We start from the raw sequence: 23,449 nt of genomic DNA, 5'->3' as shown, positions 1-23,449 counted from the left end.
CCAGCTGAGACCAGAGAAGAAAAGGAGCCTTCCTGGAGTTCCCATCATGGCGCAGCGGAGACGAATCCAACCAGGAACCATGAGGACGCAGGTTCGATCCCTGGCCTCACTCAGTGGGTTAAGGATCTGGTGTTGCCATGAACTGTGGTGTAGGTTGCAGATGTGGCTCAGATCCCGTGTTGCTGTGGCTGTTGTGTAGGCCGACGGCTACAGCTCGGATTCAACCCCTAGCCTGGGAACCTCCCTATGCTGTGGTTGCGGCCCTAAAGAAAAAAAATAAAAAGCCCTTTCCAGCAGGGGGCCGGGCCTGGGGTGGTGCCTGGTGGACAGCGCCAGGATGAAGAGAAGTTTGCGAAGTGCCGGCCTGCCCAGGGCTGTGCCTCGTGTGCTGGGGGGACCGACAGCCAGGGAGCTCACTCGGGGCCCTGACTTCAGGGGGAGATCACGTCGTTTTGAACAGAGCTCTTCCTCTGTTCCCAGGCGGACTGTGGCCTGGAAACCAGGGTCAGCAGAGCGAGAGAACTTGGATGACCGATTACCTGTGCACGTGGTCAGGAGGCTTGATTTGTCCTCTGACGGCAACGTCGCTGCTACCTGCTCCAAAAAAGCTCTCCTTTCAAAAGGGCTGTGAAGGTCCCGTGTTCGCTGTGTGTCAGGTTCAGTGCCAAGGACACGGAACAGCCGGGGCACCTCCGCCCCGTGAGGTTTCTCAGGCTCGTGCACCAGCTGCAGGGGCTGCCCACATCCCCGAGCCCAACCCGGAGGAGCACCTGCACTCTGCGGGGAACCCGGGGCCCCATGGAGGCGGCTGGGCACCTTGTCACCCAGTCTGACAGTGACAGATGTCTTCTTTCTGATGCCCTGTGGTTGGACACGGTGTGCTAATGACAGATTCAACTGCCTGTTTCCAGGGCATTTACGGCAGACCCCTGGGCCTCCCGGCCGTCCCTGTAGACCCCTCAGCAAGGAGTGGCTTGGCCCTCCCTCCAAGGACAGGCAGTACGGGAAGGGAGGGCTCGGGGTCCCTCTGGGGAGCTGACCCCCCTCAGCAGGAGGAGCGCCCCCCCACCCCCACCCGGGTCTGAGCCAGCTGGGTCCGGAGGCCCAGGGACGTGTGCCCGGAGCCACATTCCACTTGCTGAGCTCAGGGACGTGGCCGGAAACAGCCTGCCTCGCACAAAGTGGGCCTCGCCTCCCCCCATGTGACCCCAGGGCCAGCCACGACGGCAGATGGAGGGGACAGAAGCAGCAGCAGGAACACTCACTCCCCATAGGATGATTTTCTTGATTCTGTGCCCGTAGCGGGCGACCTACTGGAAACACTAGACTTTTATATGTACCACAGGCATGTCTGGTTTTTCAAGCCTCAGCAAAGAATTTTTTTCCATGAGCAATATGAAACAGACTTAATAAAAACACAACAAAGCAACATTGTCTCGCTTTATTCATGCAATGATTTTGCCTTTCGCAAAACTGGTAGCCATTTTTAAGCATAGTCAATGTTTAAGCATCTAATGAGTAATTAATTCAACAGATATCCAGGCAGAAGTTTTCATGTGCATTTGGGAGAAATTTGTTAAGATGGGGTTCACAGTACTTTGACTTTTCATAGCAATTCAAGAAAAAAGTTATAAATAAGATACAAGGGAAAACAGTTAGGTCTCTAACAGATTTAGATGTGAAAAGTGAACACAATACGGAACAAATGAGCCGGAAACCCAGCTCCCAAGCTTGTGTCTGCTTCCTTTTGATGAGCTGCCAGGGAGAGGTGAGCAGAATTTTGAAGTAAAGAGCATCCCTTGCTGATTCTGTCCCATTGATGAGACCAGGCGCCGGCGTCCTGACACAGCCGCAGATGTGGGTGTATTTATGCAAACTAGACGCGCCCAAGACAAGAGTCCGCAGAGTTTAGGTAAAGTAACATACTCCCCTCCTCTAGGCTTCAGCTATTTTTTTTTCAAATCCTAAAATAAAACCCAAGTTAGAAAACACAGTTCCGGTATCTCTTTACGTTGCTTAATAGAGGGTCCCTTGTGTCCAAGGTGAAATGGCCACTCTCCGGGGTGAGCACAGCCCTAAACCCCCAGGGTCCCGGGGTCCCTGCTGCTTAGCGGAGCCAGCGTGGTGCCAGTAAGAACCGAGCACGCGGCAGAGCTACAGCTGGGGGAGCAGACAGTTCTGGGAAGCCTTGCATCTGCTCTGCCCTGTAGAAGAAACCCAAACTGGGAGAGAGACAGAGAGGGGGAGGCAGCAGCCCGTGCAGGCTGTGTAAACTCTGACTCCTCGTCCGGCATCACTGAGCTCCCGTCTGCTAATGAGAAACCAGCGGGCCGAGGCCAACGCAGAGGGGGGAAAAGCACCGTTAAGGCACCCAGGGAGCACCCGTGGATGGCTGGGGATGAAACCGCCTGTCTTGGGTTTACAACTGAGAGTAGAGGCAAACGCAGGGGCACGCACCTCCCCTCCCCGCCTGGCCTCCTGGCACGCAGGTGGGGACCGGCTGTGTTTGCACTGGAGGAGTGATGGCCCGGGGGGGATGGCTGAGACACCCTCACCTGGATGCCCACAGCACAGCCGTTTCTGTCCGTCTTTCAGCCTAACGCAGTGTGCTCTTTGTGCTACCGCTGGCTTTGCCTACCGGTGTAAGAGCCACAGGGACCGGGACTTTAAAAGGGCCTGTGATGACGGGTGGGGTGGAAATCTTGCCACCGACCTCCATGGACCCTCCCACAGGTGCCCAGGGGGTGTCCGAATGCCGTCCCCTGAGATTATACAGGAGTAGGAATAAGCAAGCCCCCAGACACACACGCACATTACAACATGAGCAAAGACCAAGGAAAGTGCGGAACGAGGCAAAGGATGGATAAGGAAACAGGGCTGCAGCTCCGGGTTACGAAGGGCGCGGGGGTCCCAGGGCCACCGCCCTGTGAGCAGCGCGGGCAGCTCCGCTCAGAAGCGCGTCCTCTCCTCGCAGAGAAAGGCCATGCCCCCTCGCCCAGCGGCTGCCGGTGCCCACGAGGCAGGCCCTCCTTGGGGCAGGATGCGCGTCTCCTCCCCACCACATCCCATCCCCAGCGGCGCCTCCCTGATGTCTCTGGTGGCATCTCTGACGAGGACCTCGTCCTGCTGCAGCAGGACCCACCCCAGTGACCTCATCCTAACGGGTCTTAAAAGGCCGCATTCGGAGGCACAGAGGGCCGGGACTTCCACGTGACTTTGGGGACACAATGCCCCCATGGCAGGGGTGGGGAAGTGAGAGAGAAGGCGCCAAGCCGCCTGCTGTGACGGAGCCTTGGTGGCAGCGCAGGTGACAGGCAGAGTTGCTCTCCAGACACGGAGGCAGGCCTTGGGGAGGAAGCGAGGTCAGGGATTCAGGGGGACTCAGAGATAGATGTGCCGAGGGCCGCCTCGGTGGGGCAGCGCTTCGGGGGCATGGAGGCGCCTGACCTCGGAATTCTTCTTTTGTTCCTGCCAGGTGCGAAGTCCATCTGCACCCCGCGGCTTCCGTTGTCTACTTTAGACTGGGTGGCTCTTTTACGAACAGCGATGATGGGAGCACAGAGTAGCCCCTGAGGGCTTTGCTCACCAGAAGAGCCAGCAGAGGCTTTACCTCTACGACGTGACTGTTTCAATACATCAATTAGTTTTTAAAAGACAAAGAATTCGGATTGTAAAGATTTTGCTTTCCCTTGCGAACTGTGTGACATTTTCCTGAGGCTGGGATACTCTGCTTTTCTGACAGAAACAGCTCATATCAAGGTGAGATGCTGGACTCCGTTTTTCACGTCCAATTCCTGACGGTTCCAGCGCGAACACAACCACTTCCAGGGCTGCAGGTGAGCCCAAAGCCACCCAGGAGCAGTCCCAGCATTTGGCAGCACAAGGAAGAGGGGTCTCCTTGAATTTATACTGGGGGCAACATCAGAATCCAAGTCACTCATTCAATCAGTTCATTGTTTTTATAAAGAAGCGTCGCTCCCGCGGGGCAAGCGCACTCGCTCTGCCAAATTCCGCCTGCGAGACCTGAATCGTCTAAGCCTGCGCTTGACGTGTGTCCTTGGCACAGTGGGCTGTGTCTGAGCCAGGCCTCTGCTCAGCCTCCTCGGACGCCCCCGTGAGTGAGGTCTCCTTTGTTTCTGGGGAGGGGGTGGGGGCCGCACATGAAGCAGGCAATACCTGAGTCAGACCAGAACTTGCTGTAACGGGCTCAGGAGGGAACGTTTGACCTATAATGATACAGTTTTATCAACTCTAAAAAGGCAAAATGCAGAGTTCCTGTTGTGGCTCAGCGGAAACGAACCTTACTAGCATCCATGAGGATGCAGTTTCGATCCCTGGCTATGCTCAGTGGGTTGGGGATCCAGCATTGCTCGAGCTGTGGTGGAGGTCACAGATGGGCTTGATTGCTGTGGCTGTGGTGTAGGCTGGCGGCGACAGCCCCGATTCAAGCCTGGGAACCTCCATATGCCATGGGTGCAGCCCTAAAAAGCAAAAATTAAGTTAAATTAAATTAAATAATAAAAAGGTGAAACTCCAGTGGAAAGTGAGGCTCCTGGCTTCTGACGGAACCCACTCCTCACGTGGTGGACGAAGCCCAGGGCACCCGGGGCAGGGGGCGGGGGGCGGGGGGGCGGCTGTGAGCTTGGGCAGCTTGTCTGCTAGCCCTGAACACAGAGCCCTCTCCTCCAAGGAGAGGGCAGCCTGCAGGCCCCGCCCGCGCCCGGGGGACCCGGCTCCGAACAGAGAGTCCCGAGCTCGCTGATCTTCCCCGCGGTCCCTGTGAGCAGGTGCTCGGCCTGGCCCGTGACCGACTTTCCTGTGTCCTCCGGTGGGTCACGCGTGGGGCCCAGGGTGGGGTCGGGACGCAAGCGGGCCTGTGCCTCGTGGCCTGAGCGCAGGGGGTTGCAGGGTCCTGGGCAGGGAGCGGGGGGTTCAGGCGGGCTGTACGCGAGCAGCTGCAAATACCGAGACGCGTTTTACCGCCTTCAACACTGCTTTCAACACCGCTTTTTCACCTGTATGTCAACACACGGGTCACTCCGGGCTCTGAAACGTCCTGGATGACTCCTCGGGAGTCGGGCAAAGGCAGGGAAGCCACTTCTCCCAGGAGCCTCCCTCGGGGCCTGGAGACTGTCCTGAGGCTCCCGCCCATCCTCCCTGGGGGCCCTGCCATGTGCCCGTCTCTGGCCTCCTGGTGGAACCACCCAGGTCTCTGCCACAGGAGGTGCCGGGCCTTGGGCATGGCCCGGGGACCCGGGGCCACAGCACAAAGAGACCCTCACGAGAACCCCGTTCCCCAAAGGCTGTTTCCCCCCACTTGTTTCACTCCGTATAAACTTCTTCAGGAAGTCAGAGGTTAGGGATACACTCGCAGTGATAAACCGCTCTCCCAGGGACAGTTTAACACTGCGTGACTCTTTGGTCAGCCCATTTAGCCGTTGTCCTGTGAAATGAAAAGGGAAACCTGAAGTTTTGAAACACTACCGGGAGCCTGAACACCCCTGGACCCCTCTTCCGGTGCTTCGCTTGCCGAGGGCCAGGAGAAGGGGCTGATGTAGGGACCGGGCTCAAGCACCTGCCGGGACGACGGCGTCCTGGGTTTGTGCGTGAAGAACACGGAACCTCAAGACTCCCTCCCCCCACTCTCGGTGCAGAAGTTCAGCTGACGCGCACTTTTCAAGAGCGGGGCAGGGACTGAGAGATGCCCAGGCGATGTTCTGCTGCTGAGGTTTCTACCAGGACGGCTCGCGGGGCGGTAAGAAGGCCGTGCCCCCGAGGAGTCTGTGCGCGCCCAGGGCCTCCTGCCCGCAGCAGCGGACCCTGCGGGGACCCCGGCCGCTCCCGAGTCCCGCCCCCGCAGCTGCTCCCGCCGAGAAGCCTCCTCAGTGACCCGAGACCCACCGCGGCTCTGACATGCGGGGCCTGTCGCTGGGCCCGAGATATTCATCACGACGAGGGACAGGTGTCAGAGACGCCGTGTTGGAAAAACTCACTTCAGAAAACGTCCTGCCTGGCGTAGCCAAGCCGGGAGCCCCTGACCCCACGTCCTCGGTCGTCGTCCCATCCCGTGGCTCTAACCTGGAGCCCACGGGGCTCCCCTGGCCTGAGCAGCGAGGCCGGGGCGTGCGGACCCTTGTCAGGAGGGGACGGGGTGCAGCCTGGGCGTCAGGCGCATCCTTCCTCTCAGGGCATTTCCCGCACAGAGAGAAATGCAAGAGCGAAAAGCCAACAGTCCCGAGGCTCCGAGTGGGAGATGGGGCTCCCGGCTCGGGTCAGTCCCAGCAAGGGGCCGGGACCCCCGCGACCAGGGCTGCGCCTGGACCTCGAGCTGCGTCCTCCGCGCGGCCTCCCTTTCGGGCGGAGACAAGAGCCACGTGGCTTCTTCCGGCTCCACTGGGAACTGTTGCTGCAAAGCTTAAGGGATCTTTGCCACCTGCGATCTAACCCCCGGGCCCGGCTCCCTACAGCCTCAGGGTTTCTCTCCTCACACACACTCGCACACAGGACACGAGGGGCGAAGGCGGGGAGCTGGGCGCCAGGGATGGAGCTGAGCTGGAGCCCAGGGTGCAGTGTCCTTGCGGAAGGGAGTGGGGGGCTGGGGGTCTTCCCGCCCCCCCCCCCGCCCCCGGCCCTGAGGGACCCGCCCAGTCAGTCCTGCCTCCACGTCTACTTTGTACACGGCTGAGGCTGCAGCAAGCACCCGCTCTGCGTTTTTACGGAACACAACAGGGCTCCGGAATCCCAACGATGCAATGTCTGTTTTCATCAGAGTTCATTTTCTGAAATGGAACTTTCTTCAGTCTGTGCAATATACCTTCCACTACCTTCTACAAGGAAATAATAATATTCAGATAAAGGAAGGGCTTAGAAAGAGTATTTTATAATAAAACTGGTATGAAAGATTTTACTTTTGCAATCTGTATTTTATTAGGCTTCACATTTTTGTGTGTGTGGAGGAGTGAATATTTGGAATGTATAAGTTGAAGGCCAAGCTACCATTTCCTGTATTGAATTAAACGAATTCCTCATTTTAACTCATCGGCTTGCTGTGGTTTATACTAGGGTATGTTTAGCCAGCTGCTTTCTATAACTACGTAATCTCGAAATATCACCGTAAACGCATCCAGCAACCAAAACCGAAGCCTGTGTTCCTCCTGTTGTGTAACCACGTCTCCGGCTACTGTTCCAGCCTCGGTTAAGCCCTTAGCTGTCACCTTGAAGCAAAGGGCCTGAGTCCCTGGGGGCCTGCACCTCCTCGGTGAGACTCTTGGTACCAGGACGGCCCTCGGCCCCGAGGTGCCCTGCTGTGGTTTGTCTTCCGAATGTCGCACGGCTTTCCCAGCCCAGCGCTGGGAAGCCAGTTTTGACCGTGTGTGTGTGTGTGTGTGTGTTTTGTAATAAACCACTACCTATACTGCTCTGGAAGGCCTTTGACCGGCGGGCCCCCTGAACTTAGTCCACTTGCACACAGATTTACTGGAACCTGCAATGGGCCGGAAACCGTGCTGGATGCTGAGGGTCCAGGGGATGCTGTGGCCTTTGTCCTCACGTCCCTCAGAGGCTTCAGGAGAGACAGGTGGCCAGGCAGCTGCAGTGTCCGAGCAGTTCTTCCCAAGGGCCCTGGGGCCACGACAGGGTCAGGGCTAGAGAACAGGTGGTGTCAGGCCGAGGGCGTGGGCGAGGCAGGGTTCCTGCTCAGCTCGCTTGGTGACTGTGTGTGTCCCGATGCCAAGCAGCCTTCATTATCGCAGCTTCATGGTAACTCCTGGTACGGCTGTGGCGGCTCACCCGTCTCCGTTACTGGCCCTTCGTACTCAGCATCAGCGTGCCAGTTCCCACTCATGCATATGCGCACGCATGCACACACACGCACACGCATGCACACACACACACCACGCACACACTGGATTACGGGTCAGCTGGAAGGAGAAGTCACACTTGACAGGACTGTCTCACAACCCACGCGCCTACTGCATCTTGTCAGTTTGGCTCATTAGCTACACGTGCAATTTTATAGCTTCCTACATCAAATGTTTTTTACAATCTGTTTTTTTAATGTAATGTTATCGACAAAGCAGATTAAAATATGTGAGCTGGCACAAAAATGTACCTGAATTTTATATGTATTTTCTTTATATTCAGCCAGATCGCTCTTCATATCCCCTTAATTCTCCTTTTGCGATTATCGGCATATTGGGAATATTTTCTATGACAAATGTTCTCCTTCAACTTCACGGCTCAACCATAATCTATTTGACCACCGATCTACTACACAGATGCTGGATTGTGTTATTCAGGTAATTTCATAGCATAAGTTCAGTGGGGCTGAAACCGTGCTATGAACTTTTGATTTGAACAAACGGCAGAGTGACCGTCTTTAGATCCTGAGAGAGGCAAGGCCACAGGGCAGAGTGCAGCTCTCCGCCCTGGAGGCCGATGGGCAGATGCAGAGACTCAGAATCTCCAGGCAGAGGCTGCCGCAGGACCCAGTGCCGTGGGCACGGGGGATGTCCCCAGGCCAGGGATCAGGGATGGAACCCACGCCGCAGCAGGGACCCGAGCCGCTGGCGTCTCCGGGTCCTTAACCCCCAAGCCGCAAGAGAGCCCCTCCACTTCTTCATTTATGGAGCAAAAAGATCCCCCAGAGATTTCTTAAGTTTTCTCTCAAGTTTAATATTCTTGTCCTTTGAATCTCTCCAGTTCCTACAGTGAGAAAATGTCCTGGATTTTCTGTGCGAGTTGCCTTTTGAGAGGGAGCGTGCCCCGGGAACTCGGTAGCTGGCCCGGGACCCATCCTGTCCGCCCCAGGCTGCTTAACAACGCCCGCCTGCTTCCAGGAGTTTCCACCTGAAGGGGAGAAGAAAATGACAGATGATGGAGAAGATGGAACTAACTTTTTCTTCGACGAGATGCTTTGCCTGTTGGTTCTATAGTCAAGCCATCGGTTTGGGAATGGGGTTTCCAAAATGCTTTATTTTCTTCTGAAACACAACCACGTATTTACAGTGTTACCTGCTGAAGCGTAGGTGCACTTTTTAAACAACCAGCACCTCTGGATACCAAAGACGGACGGTGGTTTTCTAAACGACTCTGGAACAAACCAACTGGAGACTGAAAGAGGTGAAGAAAGCCCCCACGCCCATGGGTTACCCAGAGTGTAAGGCCTCTCACTGGATCGAAATTTCTCTTTCTAGAAGTTCAAACGCAAGCTCCTGGCGTGCGAGGAGTACAGCTTGTTAGCATCTTGAAAGATATACTTAGACTGGGGGAAAAGGGGCCTGGGAGCTTCACCAGGACTTTGTCAGGGTGAAAGTAATCCAGATGGGTCTGATTCATGCTTAGCAGCCTGGATTCTGGATTTAAACTGCAGATGTCCAGAGAAAAAAAAAGTCATTTTTCTTACGCATAGTTTATGTTCTCTTAAATTTATTGAAGAACTAACTTTAAAATAATTCCATTTTACGTGAAATTCAAATTCTGGGGCAGGACGTGGACAAAATGCAGCAGTCTTGGAGCTTGTTAACTTGTGCAAAAAGAAGAGCCTGAGCTCTGGGAAGGCCCGGCACTCACATCCGTGATAGCGCTTCCCACATTTTTACCTACCGTTTTCCTGAATATCTCCAGGAAACTGCAACCGTATTTTCCAGCCGGCTTGGTTTCTAGAAATGCAGTAAAGAACATCTCTGCATTTGACTTGGGGGCTGACTGTACACGCTACGACAACGAGATCCTTTTGCTAGAATGTCAAGAATGTGAAACACTTTTTATCTCATTTCGTGGTTGGAATTTACTTCCCCCACCTTCTGCCCCCTGCAGACCGCACACGCCCCCAGCACAGCACTTCAGGAAAGTCCGTCTCAGAGCCGTGAACTCAGAGACACCATCCGAAGCCCCTTCACCAAACCCTGCTCCTTCTCCGTCATCCGCACGAGTGCCAGACCTGCCTCTCGCTCCGAAGGCTCTCCTGCCTCGACCATCTCCTCCTCGCTTTCTCTTTCACAAGTGTTGAGTCCTCATAAATCTTTTGGGCTTCTATCCCCACTTTGGCCTCTGTTTCCCAGGGGACCTAGACAGACACAAAGAAGACGTGACTTCCATGTTGTGTTCGTTCCAGGTGTGCAGCAAAGTGATGCAGTTTTTACGTACTCTACACACACCTGTTGCTCTGCATCCCCATCAGCATTTGGCGTTTTTGGTGTTCTGGGTTTTGGCTACGCTCACAGGTGTGCAGCGCTACCTGGTTGGTTAAATTTGCGTTTCCCTGGTGGCACATGCCGTGGAGCATCTGTTCATGTGCTTATTTGCCATCAATATACCTTCCTCGATGAGGTGTCTGCTAAGGTCTTAACCTCGTTTTTGATCAGGTTGATAGTTTTCTCGTATTTTGGGTAATGGTCCATTATCAGATGTGTCTCTGCAAATATTTTCTCCCAATCTGTGACTTGTCTTCTCATTCTTTCGGCATTGTCTTTAACAAAACTGAAGTTTGTCATTTAAACTTAAATGACAGTCCAGTTTGTCTTTTATTTCTTTTATAAAGCATGCCTTTTGTGTTGTATCTGAAATGTCATCAAAAATAAAATAAAATATCATTATCATACCCAAAGTTGTCTAGACTTTCTTCTGTTATCTTCTACAAGTTTTATAGTTTTGATGTTGCCTGTAAGTTTATGATCTACTTTGAGCTAATTTTTGTGAAGACTGTAAGATCTGTGTCTCATTCATTTTTTGCACAGGGACGTCCAGTAGGCACCATTTGTTGGGAAGACTGTCTTTGCTCCTTCGCTCTATTTGACCACTTAAGTCTTTCATCCAAGGCCAGTGGAGGTTGGCTTCTGGGCCTCCTATCCTGTTCCACTGGCCTATTTGTCATCTTTCACCAGCACCACACGGTCACCATCACTGTAGCTTTATGGTGAGTTGAGCAGCAGCAGTTCTCCAACCGTGTCTGCCTCCTTCCACATCATGGTGCCTATTCTGCGTCCTTTGCTTCTCCACACAGACTTTAATGTCATGTGTTGGTATCCAGGAAGTAACTTGCCAGGATTCTGATTGGGATTGTACTGAGTCTGTAGATCAACTTGGCAAAGACTGCCGTTTTGACTACAATGAATCTTCCTACTCATGACACTGAAATATCTCTCCATTTGTTTTGTGGTTATTTTTGTTTCTCTTAACCAGAGCATTGTAGTTTTCCTCATATAGATCTTACCCATAACCTGTTAGTTTTATATCTAAGTATTTTGCTTGGGGGTTCTTAATGTAAATGGAATTGTGTTTTTAATTTCAAATTCCATTTGTTCATTGTTGGTATAAAGGAAAGCAAATTACTTTTGTACATTAACCTTGTATCCTGTAACCTGGCTATAATCACATATTAGTTCCAGAAGAGGTTTTGGTTTTTTTTTCTTTCCTTTTTTTGGGGGGGAGTGGTTAATTCTTTAAGGTTTTCTACATAAATGATACTGTCATCTGCAAACAAGGACAGTTTTTTCATTTCTTTCCCAGCCCGTATGCATTCTGTTTCCTTTTCTTGCCTTATTGCATTGGCTAGAACTTCAAGTAGGGTGTTGAAAAGAAGTAATGAGGGGACATCTTTGCCTAGCACCTGATCTTGGTGGAAAAGCTTAGAGTTGCTCATCATTAAGTATGAAGTTAGCTGTACATTTTTTAGGCAGTCTTTATCAAGTTGAAAAAGCCTCTCTTTATTCCTAGTTATTTATCATGAATGAGCATTGTATTTTGCCAAATGTCTTTTTTATGTCTCTGTTGATATAATCATGTTTTTTTTTTCCAGCCTGTGGATGAGATGAATTACAATTTGTTCCAAATACTGAGACAGCCTTTCATATCTTAGATAAATCTCACTTGGTCATGACATAAAATTCTTCCTATACATTGTTGGATTCAGCTTGCTAATATTTTGCGAGGCTTTTTGATTCTATGCTCATGAGAGATATTGCTCTGTAGTTTTCTTTCCTTTAATGTCTTTGTCTGGTTTTTGTGTTATAGTAAAGCTATACAATGAATTAGAAAGTATTTCTTTTGCTTTTTCCTGTGAAGAAGACTTTAGAGATTTGATGTGATTTCTTCCTTAAATGTTTGATACTTTAATTTTAAAACAAATCTTGAAATAAATTGGAGATATTTGTTTATCATTAATTTGGGGAATCATTAAGTGACTTAAAGCTTTAAAGCATGAAGGGCCAACAGGCAACCAGTGCAGGGTCTCAAGCTCAGAGTCTTCTTAAAGGCTTGAAATGGAATGAAGAGTGCTGATGAAAACAGAAAAGGAAAAAGCTCACATTTTAGTGTGAACTTAATCCTGAATCTTACTGTTCAGATTCTGGTAGAGAAATATTTCTAAACTTATATCATTTTACTGCTTAAAAAGAACTTCTGATACATTTCAAAAAATATACTTTCTATAGCAACATTTTGATTACTGATCTTAACTTCTAAGCTGAAGAATATGTAATGACTCACTGTATTTGATTTTGAAAATTGACTTCAAAGAATATTTGATCATGTTTTTGGAGGAGAAAACATATCTTTGGGGATGGAATTTTTATTTCTTTTTCTACATTTTTATTTTTGGCTGAACTTGCAACCTTAAAAAAATACTTATATGACTGTGGTTACCCTTTATGCAGTAATTTTTCCTATAAATCAACTTTAACCCACTCATTACACTCCTCTAAAACTTGTTTCCACTTGGCTTTTCCAGACCGTTCTTTCATGTGCAGCCGCCCTTCCACTCCACACTTTTCTAAATGTGATTCCATTATTTAAATTGGGTAATGGTTACTCAGCTAAAGACTCATTTGTATAAAATGCACTTACCAAAAAAAATATATTTCAAGGACCAGAAAGATTTCAACTACACTCTTTCCAGGAAGTCTGTAACATTTTTAGGCTCTATTACTTTCATAACTAACAGATTTCACTGCATAATATCTTCCAGATATTCCTTCCTTAAACCTTTGCTCACAGCTATCTCATGTCAATTTCTGTTTCTGAAACTTTGTACTACATAACTTTTTCTTATATAATTTCAGTGCAGTGTAGGTGAATTGCAAAAGCAAATATACATTTGACTTGTTTTGGTCAGTAACAAAGATTCTCAGACATTAAAATTACTCATGAACAATCTCTGCATTCTGGTATTTCCTGTAAGGTGTTCTATTTATTGGTCAAGAAGTAGCCAAGATACTCATACTTTTATGCTGCTATTTTTAAGAAAAATGTTGTATCCGCACTACCTCTAGGGCATATAATGGAACAAACAACTACTATTAGGGTAATTCTCTTTCCATTACAATTTGTATCCTCTGAAAGCTTTGGTTTAGTATCCAGGCATCCAGAGAATAATTTAAGATTTCCTCTTAAACGTACGTAGATTACCTGGTTATACGCTCGTCAAGAGATGGCAGGTGAAGAGGGAGACCGGAGGCTTGGTCATCGTTAGGCAACAGCAGGTGTGGTGCTGTTGGAAAGTTGCCAGGTTTTTTAATTTTAAGGAAAATTAATTAACATTTATTTGATCACGTAGTACATGCATGACTCTGTTCTACATCTTCACTTCCTGGTATGCAGTGATGGTTACTTTTTAAATGTTGCCTGAATTTACCGCAAGGTAACATCATGTCATGCCATCAGATACGGGCCCACGCATTCAGGTTCGATTAGGACAGATAATCGCTGTGCTTTCCATCACGTCAGAATTCAAGGAAGCCTGTCATGATTAACCCCTTTTTGCCGTATAAATACATGAATGGGTGAGCAAAGGGAGGCATGAATGTACTAACAGAAATATCACTACCGGGCGGCCTCATCGTGGCTCAGCAGTAACGAACCCAACTGCTATCCATGAGACCTTGCTCAGTGGGTTAAGGATCCGGTGTTGCCATGAGCGGTGGTGTAGGTTGTTGCAGATGTGGCTTGGATCTGGCGCGGCTGTGGTGTGGTGTGGTGTGGGCCGGCTGCTGCAGCTCCGATTCAACCCCTAGCCTGGGAACTTCCATATGCTGCAGGTGCAGCCCTAAAAGGAAAAAAAAAAAATTCTCCAAATGGTGTCAATGGAGAATCTGTTGCCAAAAGAGCATTTGTGTCATACACCCAGGGAGGCTCTGGCGAAGGATCAAGAGCATCAGGTGGGAACTGCTCCTTGCGGCCCAGAGCAGGTCTTTCAACCGTCCGCATCATCGCATTTTGTGAAATGAGAAGAACGACTCCACCTACATTATAAGGTTTTGAAGAAAATAAAATTACAAAATATATGTGGAGAAGGAAGTGCTTTGTAAACTCTAGCAAAATCTGTGATGTTTCGTATTAATCAAAAAGAAACAAAACCCCCTCAAGACATCTCCCCCCCATGATAACGTTACTGTTCCAGTGACGTTCTAGTACTCTCGCAACTTGAGGACTTAGTACCTGGAGCACTCGTGCACATTTTTAGTGCTTCAGCAACCCGAGTACTTTTGTCACGGCACGAGCAGTCTGAGTACTTTCGTAACGTGAGCATTTTAGTGCCTCTTTAGGGCTTTAGTACTTAGTAACTTGAGAGCTTTGGTAACTTGAACACTTTGGTAACTTTTGAGCACTTTAGTGCTTTAGTAACTCATATTTTTGTAACTTCAGTTAACTCAGCAAAAGACTGGTTTTCAGAGAGGTGAGGGGTGTGAGCCTCGGTGGATCTGAATTCCACTGTGTCCACTGCCCCAGAAAGTTCCTGCTCTGTTTTATAAGACGCCGTTACCACAGGACAGAAAGGTCAGACCGCATAATACTGCACTAGGAGTTACTAGTTCTTGGCATAAAGGCAGCCACAGCGGTACTGTTCCCACAATGACTTCACTCCAATCTGCTCCCTTTCCCTTCAGAGGAACCTAGAAAAACCACCACGTTTCCTTAAACAAAGACAGGGAGGGAAAAACGAAAGAAGAGAAAAACTTCAGGCGAGAAAAGGGAAGACCGTTTTTAATGGAGCTGACCTTCAAGGCCACAGTCTGACTCTGAACAAAGCGTGGTGGCCTTTCGGATGCCGAGGGGTGGATGCTGAGGACACAGAACCAAGAGGCCACAGCGGCCCACGTGTGGGTCCTGCCAGCCGTGCCCGCCCCACCCTCCATTTGCCTACATTCAGCACTTTTCCTTCTGACTCACTGTGCTGCCCATCAAATTCTCAAGTCTTACCATCCCTCTAATTTAAGGATTTTAAACTCAGTAGCGTCTTTGTCTCGGGCGCCCGGCCTGTGCGTGAAGGCAGGGTGTTAGCTCTGGGAAGTGGGCGAATTCACGTTTCCTTGTGGTTCCTGGGAAGCTCGACAGGGACCACCTCCGCCATCCCCTGAGCCACTGGCGCGCTTCTGGTGGTTCTTAGAGGGGTGAACAGAGCCCGGTAGGAAGTAGAACCACGCTTGTGTCCAGCTGTGCGGCTGCCGAAAGTCTCTGCACGTGAGGGTTGTGGTGAGCCTCGAAGGACTGGAAACCAGGAGAACAAGAAACATTCCGAAAGGCAAAAGCCGTTCAGGCGGACGTGACCCACGGCGTCAGAGGCGAGGAGTCACGGCGGGTGACCTGCGGTGAAGACCCGTGTTCCACGTGCAAGTCGTATGTGGAATGAGCTGCGTGGAAAGGAGGGTTCCAGGCTGAAGCTCCTTGGAAGGGGTCACGATGGTGGTGACGGTGATGAATTTTACAAGAATTCGCGCCTCTGCCTCTGCCAAGGGCTTTTCCCCTCGGGGCTGTGTTTCCACCCAGACCGTCCAAAATAGAGGCAAAAACACACCATCAGCCTGCCTATCACGCTGAACACTGAGAGGACGGCCTTTGGCGTGAGCGGTCAATGAAATCAGCTTCTAGATTTCTGAGGAGCTCCTTGGGTTTTCTTCCAAATTCAACAAACAGGACATTCTCCGAGCTTTCAGTGCAACAAGGAGCAAGTGTCAGGTGCACAGTGTGTTTTATGGGGAGACACACGGGAGAATTTTGGTCATTTTCTGAAAGATGTTGTGAAAGTGAGCAGGTGCCAAACTGGAGCCACTGAAAGAAAGGAACTCCGGATGCGTCACTCTGCTCTCGCCAAGGATTCTGTGCTGCTAATTACAGAGGAAAGTGGTCATCAAACACCCAGGGGCTGAAGGAGGCTTTGAGGAAATGTGAGAAGAACCCGGAGTGTGAGCGGGAGTCAGGCTGAGGCCGGGGCTTGTGCACAGAGCGCCGGCAGCCTCCCGCCGAGGGTGCAGGTCCCACGGCTGGTGCTCAGGGAGCCCGAGCTGCCTCAGGGAGGGGCAGACTGGGCCCGCGCCTCCTCTGCCCACACGGCTGCTCATCCGGCGCCGGGAAAGGCTCTCTGAGATGTTCACCACCCAGACGACACGCCCTGAGAAGGGAAAGGCGAGGCCGGGGAGTAGTTTTAAGCCTCTCTGTCATTGCTCTGCCAGGTAGCTTCTTCCAGCACCGACCCCACCATTGTTCAAAGCGTCACTGCCAGCCGACGCCACGCCTGGCATGTGCAGGCCATTGTGGTGGGGGCTTGTGCCCAGGCCTGTTCCCAGGCGGAGCCGTGGGCCTCTCGGGGCTCACAGCGTCCTCCCTACTCTAACCCAAAACAAAAGCATGATATTCATTTTTTCCATTAATATCACACGTTATTTGAAAACCAAGGAGCTGGTTTTACATTCGATGTAGGCTCATTCACGCACAGAACCATCAGCAGTATTTAAGCCAGGTGCTTATAAACTGAAAATAGTTTGGTGATAAGCAGAAAGAGAGTGTGACCTGTACCTGTGCGGCCCTGCCCCCCGAAGGGACCCGCTGACCTCAGGGCTGCGATTCCTCATGTGCGTTTCTAACCTTTACGCCCGGGGCGTCCCCCACACTGTGAGTGGCGGGTCCCTCGCTGTGGATCAGATGCTTGCGAGACGCTGTGTGGACGGTCCCTGCGTCCGCCCCAGGCCGGGGTTGTGGGAACAGCACATCCGCTCTGGGCCCAGCCATGCTCGGCTCCGGGCACACAGCGTGCCAGCGTGTGAGCCGTGAAGTTGGGCCCCTAGGCCCAGGGCAGCTGCCGCCGTTCCTGTGTCAAGTCAGTGGGAGGCCACAGTCCCCAGAGCCATTCCCAGACGCCGGGAGCCCGGGACCCTGGGTCAGAGACCCAGACAGCTGACCTTGGCCTGCGAATCCAGCAGCATTGCCCAGCCCTCGCGGGCCATTTGGGGCCTTCTCACTCCTTCCTGGGGACTGGAGAGGCCCAGAAAGGCCACGGCCTGAGCACCACGAGGGCAGCCGGGACAGCCCTGAGAGAGGCCCCCGGAGGCAGGGTCTGACCTCGCTCGGCTCAGACAACCAGGAGGTGGCAGGTGGCTGTGGTGTTAGGACACAAATTTGTGTGATTTGTTATAAGATGATGGAACATTAACAAACCCCGCAAATCAAAGGGAGGGTCAGGAAAATGCCGCGCCTCCAGCCCGGCGCCGGCTACACTCTCAAGTGAACACGCAGGGAGACACACGCCCGACACGGGCGCATTTTTCAGGCACAATATGCAGCGAGTCTAAAACTTCAAAACCCAGAGGGAAGAGGAGCGTGAATCACCCGTGGGCAGGTCCTTTGCTCCAAGGATCTTGCAGAGGCTCCTCTGAATCCCTGCAGCCTCTGTGCCGCGTCCCGAGACGTCGCCTGCGTCCAGAGTCAAAGTGAGAGATCCAGGGTTTGGCGAAAACAGCAAGTGCTTGAGTCAGTTCTTCCAGAAGGTCGGGGAGACCTTTTGTGTGTGTGTCATTTTAGGGCCACACTGGCAGCATACGGAAGTTCCCAGGTGAGGGGTCGAATCGGAGCTACAGCTGCCGGCAACAGCCACAGCCACGCAGGATCCGAGCTGCATCTGTGGCCTACACCACAGCTCACGGCCACACTGGATCCTTAACCCACTGAACAAAGCCAGGGATTAAACCCGCATCTTCATGGATACTAGTCGGATTCATTCCTGCTGAGCCACGACGGGCTCTTAGGGAGACCATTTTGACCAGAGAAACTGGCGGGGTCTGCCCAGATCCCCACCCGCCGCCAGAAAGAATCACACGATCCTGAATTGTCCCAAATGTATCCATCCAGCTTCTATAAGCACCTTTAAAAAAAATACACATCCCACATGCACATAAGGACCAAAAAGACCTGAGTCTATAACTTTTTAATGAAAAAGTGTGTATTGGAGAAGTGATGAAAAACCAGAATTTTCAGGGGAAGATGGATGATGGAATCACCTCCAAAAGAAGCTTCGTACAGGAGACGGTGTGACAGAGCGGCCTGCGGACATAACTCTTGGCCCACAGGAGACCGGGTTCCTGCACCAGCTCCAGCTCGGAGCTCGGGTGGCCGGGAGGGGACAGGATGCCTGAGTCTCTGACCCCCTGTCTTGGCCCTGCAGCAGCTCCAGCTGAACTAATGCAAAGGCAGGGAGGGACGGGGGTCGAGCAGAGTCCCCCACACCCTCGTTGGAATCTTGGCCACTAAGCGTTCTAACAAATACGCTGTGGCTATACAAGCATCTGGGAATTGACCGAGAGAGCCCAGCTGCTTCTCTCCTAGAATTCTCTCTCAATCCCAGACAATTGCTGCACTGCGAACGCAGGAAACTATGTAAACCGCTCCTCACCGAAGAGCACCCCCGAGCCCGCGCCGCCCAGGGCGATGGAAGAGCTGAACCCCCTTGGGTGGCCCTTGCGGGGGGGCGGGGGGTGTCTGTAAGCAGAGCTCAGGGCCTCAAACCCCATCCCTGCTCCGTCTTCGGGAAATTCTCTCACTCCCGAGAGCTCGCTTCCCATCTGTGTAAAGTGGGAAACCCAGCTCCCAGCAGGATGGCACGAGGCTGTGGGAACAGGCTGCCCTCCATTCCTGGGAACTAAGCCCTTCGATAAGAGATACAGGGACATGTGTCTTTACGGAAAAGATAAGGAAGCGGATTTGTAAAAAATCTATAGCATGATGCTGACCCACCACAGACCTTGTGTATGTAGCGTTATGAAAACACACCCTGGCATCTGGCCCTACGGTTCCAACACCCACCTGCCACCATGGGCCACACGTGTGCATGGAACACGAATGGCTTTTCTTGCAGAGCATTTGCTGAGGTTATTTCACCTGGAAAACTAAACTCCTCTCCTGCAGTTCCCGTCATGGCTCAGTGGTTAGTGAACCCGACTAGTATGCATGAGGACGCAGGTTTGATCCCTGGCCTTGCTCAGTGTGTTAAGGATTCGGCGTGGTTGTGACAGTGGTATAGGTCACAGACGCAGCTCTGATCTGGTGTGGCTGTGGCTGTGGCTGTGGTGTAGGCCAGAAGCTGCAGCTCCAATTCAACCCCCAGCCTGGGAATCTCCATATGCCGTGGGTGCGGCCCTCAAAAGACAAAAGACAAAACACACACACACACACACACAAAACTAAACTAAATTCCTCTCCTAAATCAGAGATTGTCACACCCACGGAGAGTGCCAACAGCAGTTAGGGAAGTTCTGGGCCACCTGCTTCGTTTCCCTGGTCCCTTTAATCCCTCAGAGCTCCACGAGGGATGGGTGGAGGTGGGGCGGGGCAGGGTGTGTGTGACCGGGTCACGCGTGGCCTCGAGGGCCCTAAAGGCTGTTTTCCTGTGTCTCCCCACAGGGACAGGGAGCTCCGTGACCGAGGGAAGGTGCAACTGTGGTGGCCTTTTCTGGAGAAGGAAGCCCCCTTGCTCTCGGTGGGGGCGGGGTGGGGTGGGGGTGGGGGCAGGCAGGGGAGCAGAGCGGAGTCCAGGGCAGCTTCCGGCTTGGCCTGGGGTGCGGGGTGACACAGGAGAGTTCCGGGACCCCCGAGCCGTTCTGCAAGCAGAGGTCGTCCATGCGATGTGGGGGAGCTGCCCGTGGGGGCAGGCGGGCAGGCGGGCAGCTCAGCTGCCATGTCTCCGGCAGCCTTGTTGAATGGCAAGTGGTGCCAGCAACTTGGAAGAAAGTATCTGAGCTTACAAAGATAGGCGTGCGCTGGGGGTGCGGCCCAGTTCCTTTCCGGGTGGCACGGTGCCTCTGAGAGACCAAGACGAAGACTCGGGTCCAGTCGGGCGTCCGGCTCTGGAGCAAGTGTGTGGGTCGGGCCTGGACGGGTGCATCTGCAAACAGACGGCCGGCCCTGGACGTGACCGCAATCGTCCAGAGACAATAAATATGCAGTCACTGCCACATTAAAGGCCTTCGTGCTTTTTCTCAGACGTACAGTCACCCAAACGAACAAAACCCTTCAACTAGGCGCCTTTTACACGCCTGTGTTTTTCCTGCGTCTACCATAACTTGTGATATATAAAAATATTTTTCATTTTGTTTAAAACTGAAAGTATATAACTCCGTTTACTCAATTTAAGAGTCAAAAGCCTATCAGGCCACTTGGTGTGTCTGGAAGTCCCACCAAGGGTAGAAGGCATTTTCATGGCTCCTGAAGGATGACACAGAAAAGTTATTCCGAGGACAAGGCGTCTTTTCCCCCTCTCCAACTGCAAGAGGAAGTGGGCGTGTAAACAAGGAGAGACAGACACAAACCGGGAGGTGGGGACCCCACCACCCCGTCTTACCCACATCCTGCTGGTGTCCATTCTTTTCCAGGAAAACGGTGGAACGGCTCCGTATCTCCAGTGCACAAGACTTTCGGACTTTTTGTCTCATAAAACAGAAAGTATTCAGTCCTGTCTATTTTTCATGAGAAAACAAAAAAAGACCAACAGAATGGCATTGGATTAAAAAAATACGTGTCAGCACTGAAGCCCCTGGTCGGTTCACGGCAGGCCCGAAGCTGAGCAGATATGAACATCTGGGGAGCTGGGCGAAGGTCTCCAGGAACCGCCTGCACCATCCCTGCTCCTCTTCTGCGCGTCCGCGAGACCGCAGAGCGAAAGGCCTGCAGGCGTGGACACGGCACGTCCAAGACCGTGGCCTCTGTGTGCAGCTTTCGCCACGCACGCTCCTGTGTGTGTCCGTGCAGACACGCCTGCACCCATGCATGTGTATGTGGCCCCATGGAGATACATATGTGAATGTGTTTGCAGGATATAAAAAGCACTTATGCGTACACAAATGGACCGGGTAACTGAAATAAGCCTGTCGGAGTAATCACAAGTATTTTATAACAATTGGCAGTGACTGAAATTGTCCTGTTTTAATATCAGAGACAGGACGTCATCAGAGCCCCGTCTGTAGCTCTGAATGAAGACAGCCTAAATTCACACCCCAACGAGCTGAGCATCTCAGTTAAGTCGATTTTGTCACCATTGGCCTCAGGTCCTAGAGCACAGAGACCAAAGCCACGTCCCTTAGCGCCCCTGCCCCTGATTCATTGCAAACAAGAAGAACAGGAAGATGCGCCTTACATGCGTGAAATCCGGTATCGTGTCTCTCAGAACCTTCGTATCTTGACTGGGCCTACGGGACTAAAGTTTATAGGCCATGTGATATCAGACTTCCACTGTGAGAAGCTTAACTTCAGATTATGTCACCATTCTACAGTGTTCCTTCTATGATAAATCTGCTAAAATATGAAATAATCGATTATACACCTGATAGAATTGTGTGGAAGCAGAGGCCGTGTTATTGCCCGTGTTGGTTCCTTTTTAAAAAAAGTTGGTATTAAAGTTGGTTGAGTTACAATGGCGTGCCAGCTTCCGCCGTGGAGCACAGCGCGGCAGTCTTACATATGTTTACCTGTTCTTCTTCGTATGGTATCTTCCATCGTGGTCCTGCCCCTCGAGCCTGGATAGAGTGCCCTGTGCTGCGCAGCAGGTGCCCACGGCCTCTCGGCTCCAAATGCAACCGGTCCCCATCTTGTTTCCATAGTTACCACCGTGGGCTTCCGCTGGCCCTTCTAATGAATAAAGGTTCCAACGACACATCAAGGCTTTAAGTTGCTAAATAAAGCAGTAGCATTTCACTTGGCAATAAAAACAATCTTCCTCCTTAAAATGGCTTCCAGTTGTTCGCATTAAATCAAGAACAAGGCTTGGCTTGCTGCCTGCTCTTCGGGAAGCCTCCTTAGCTTCCGTCCTCCTTGTCCATCTCCGAATGCGCCTCCAGTTCCCCTGCCGGGTACCAGACACGGCGTATAGCCGGGAGGATTCACGTCTTTCATTTTACTCACTTACAAGGTGAACATTCTGTGATGGCGTTAGGTAGTCTTCCAATGTGTGATCTTTAAATGCGTCAAGCGATTGCGCTTGTGCATGTTATATAAGTTAATCAAAAGCTCCTTTTGGGGGAAGTTCTGGAGGTTTCTAGCTGCTGGACCCTCTCTCCTTCCTGACACCCGTGCATTTCCCCAAACCCTAGCCCTCTGGCCCAAGAGGATGTCTTTACAGCCGCCTGCGGGGATGTTTGTCGCACAGGCGTGCTCCAGGCTCTGTGCACCTGCGTGGACGTGCCTTTTTCCCGGGGCCGCCCCAGCCATCCAGGCGTCGCACTTGGAATCATAGGCAGGTTTTCCCACCATTTTCAAAGCTGTCTCTGCTCATCTCAATGTGGCTGACGTCTCTAATCATTTTTAGACATTGTTAACATTTCAGAGTCTAGAGCAAAGTCTGTGTGGCCACTGCACTTTCTAGTGCTCTAAACGGAGGTTAAAAACATACATCCTACAACACTAACCTCATCTGAGAACCTGCCCCTGTGTTCAGTGACACACAGTTGTACGTACAGCAGGGTATACGGGAAAATGATTACCGTAGTAGACAGTTCGGATTACTTTACCAGAAGTCACGTCAGCTGAATGCAGAGTTCAACAGTTCAAAGAGGACACGGCTCCCTGTGCTGGACCTGGTGTCTAATTCCACTTAATAAGTTGAGTTGGGACATGCAAAATCTAAACCATGAAAAATTAGAAAGAGAAACTCTTTTTTTAGAGTCACTAAAGTTCTTTTCCGTGATAAGTTGTGTAGGTCACTTTTAAACACATTGTGAGGAAAGGGCGCAGCTCAAAGAAAGGACAAAGAGTGAAAATGGATCCTCCAGGCAGTGCCTGGATAAGATGCGTTGCCATGAGGATGCCGGGAGTCTGGAGGGCGTGATGGGAGGGCTTACGGGGGCGGGGGCGGCGCGGGGGCTGCGGGAAACCACCAGCTGCCTCTCCTCACTGTGGGGACGGAGGGACAAGGAAGGCCTGTACACCCATGTGTGTCCCTAAGGTCGCCCCCTCCCGCCAGCCTTTCCCTCTTACTAACCGCCCCACCAGTGCCTTGGAGAGCCTAGCATCCTGAGAAGTGCCAAAAAAAAAAAAAAAAAAAAAGGGAAAGAACATTCTGGAAAACGGGTAGCTTGCCGCATTGAAACACTCCCTGATGGCGCATAGATGAATGTGGAGTAAGGAATTTCCAGGGGTGGTTATTCCAGACCCGCCCAAGCAGCATTTGGGGTGGAATTACCCTGTAAACTACACA

This window comes from Phacochoerus africanus, chromosome 2 (assembly GCF_016906955.1).
Source record: "Phacochoerus africanus isolate WHEZ1 chromosome 2, ROS_Pafr_v1, whole genome shotgun sequence".
NCBI lineage: Eukaryota > Metazoa > Chordata > Mammalia > Artiodactyla > Suidae > Phacochoerus > Phacochoerus africanus.
This window is presented reverse-complemented; position numbering follows the sequence as displayed.